Here is a 2,326-nt window from a genome sequence, read left to right as displayed (position 1 = left end):
CCGCCGTCGACGCCGCCGTCCAGCTCCCTGACGACCCGCTGTACGCGTCGCCGAAACAAAGAACAACAAGTAGCTGTCACCGCCTCGTCCACGGACCTGTATCCTCGCACGGTAACGACGTATCGATCGACAATAATCCGACGCAAGATCCCTATTCTTGCTCAGTACAATTTTAGATTCATCATAGATTAATTATGCATAAGATCTCGTTTCTCGAACAATTATTCGTTACAAATATAGAACTGTCGTGAACATATTGAACTGAGAACTATAACATGTGACCGTTACAATTATAGAACTGTCGTGAACGTAATGGACTGTGAACAATAATGTATCACCATTCACGTTGTAATACATATACTATGATGACCTGCACGGATTTATTTGACGAATGATACTAAAAAGTACTAAAAATAATATTATGATAATAGATACTGTAAAGATAAAATAAAATAAAATTATTTTAGATTAATTTATAATTTTAAAGAGTTTATTTGATAAAATAATAATTTTAGAATAATTAAAATAAATTATTTTGGTGAAAGAATCATTTTAGAGTAATTATAATAAATTAATAGAATTTATTTGACAAAAGAATTATTTTAGAATAATTATAAATAATTTAAAAGAATTTACTTTAGAATAAGTATCAATTTAGAATAATTTTAATAATTTAAGAGAGTTTATTTTATGAAAGGAATTATTTTAGAACATTTATAATTAATTTTAAAGGATTTATTTTAGAAAAGGGATTATTATAAATTATTCATGATTTATGTTTCTTAATTTTAATTATGTGATATGCTATGATATTGTTGTATATGATTAGTTGCATTTATTACTCTTTGTCATGTTTGAGAACCGTTAGAAATTCATGACTAGTGTGGTCTGGTGTGTCCTGTTTAAGACTTAGAAACCTGTGTGTATGTTAACTTAGAAAAACAAGAGAGTTGGGATGGGAAAGTCTCTGTTTATGTGATCGGATCAGGCTGTTGATGTATCTTTCAGGCTCGCACCAGTGGTCGGTGTCACCACTGGGGTTGGTTTGTAGGGCTAAAGTAAAATGTGTACATCACTTTGGTCAGTGAGAATTTATTTCGTCACCCGAGTTTTGTTTGAAGTTCGGACCAGACAGAAAATGGATGGCGTGTAGTCCTCTAGGCCGCATGTGTAGCGGGATTGGATACACGTAGGGGATTTGTGAACAATCAGTTATCTGATAATATGAACGTTGACTCTGTGTGAGATATGTACCAGCGACCTGTTATATAATGGCTAGTAGTATGACCTCGTTACTTGGATGATTAGTATGACCTCGTTACCCAATCTATTTTGGATTCTTCTGATTATTATATTCTAGTGGTGGATTCATTTAGATTATTACTATTATTATTATTATTGTTATTGTTCTTACATTGGTCGTTCGACCATTTCTACTTTCCTTGTGGGATTTTGCCGTGTTCCATGCACGTTGACGTACACCTGTTTTCTCTGGTGTACGTCAGATTTAGAGGACGGACGGGTCCAGTATGATGATGCATTAGAGCAGGAGTATGCCCACCCGGAGTATCTTCCAGGTGGAATAGAAGAACAGACGGAAGCTTAGCCTTTTCTTTTACATAGTCGCTGATGGACACTAGATTACTTATGTAGTACCTTATCCTTTAGTCTTTCGAGGGACTTAGTTATTTTTACAGTACTTCCTTCTTATTTTGTTGGATTATGTATTTTCTTATTTTAGTTGGACTGTTTTGTAATAAGGGCATGTTTGACCCAAACTTTATGTCTCGGATGATATTCTATTTGTGATATGTCTCTTTTTTATTCTGAGTTGTTCATTATATTCTCGCTACTATGATCGGAGATCTGTGCCTTTGTATTTATTTCTTGACGCTTAGCGTATTAGATTGAGGAGAAATGTTTAATTTTATTTATTCTCCTTAACCTAATACGTCGCAAGCTTGCTCGCGTCTCGGTTCCTTGGTATTTTGGGAAGCGGGGCGTGACATAACTTTTGCGCAAATTATAATTTACCATATTTATTTATTTATTTATTTTTAATATAAACCATCTTAGTTTGCTCACATGTTCTCAATACCATACTTTTTGGCATGTTCTGTTTTAGAAAAGTATGAAATTACTATAATATCCCTCAGTCTAACCCAAAAGAAAAAAATGAGAGGAGAAGAAGAAGGGGAGAGGGGAAGAAAATTTGGTAGGATTAGTAGCAAGAAATGAGGGGGAAAGAAGGTCACCCGGGAGAGTTGAGAGAGAGAGAGTAGGGGGAAGGAGGAGGAGGCGGCAAGGAAGAACTTGAGAAAGTTGA

This window comes from Asparagus officinalis, unplaced genomic scaffold (genome assembly GCF_001876935.1).
Source record: "Asparagus officinalis unplaced genomic scaffold, Aspof.V1 AsparagusV1_Un286, whole genome shotgun sequence".
Classification (NCBI taxonomy): Eukaryota; Viridiplantae; Streptophyta; class Magnoliopsida; order Asparagales; family Asparagaceae; genus Asparagus; species Asparagus officinalis.
This window is presented reverse-complemented; position numbering follows the sequence as displayed.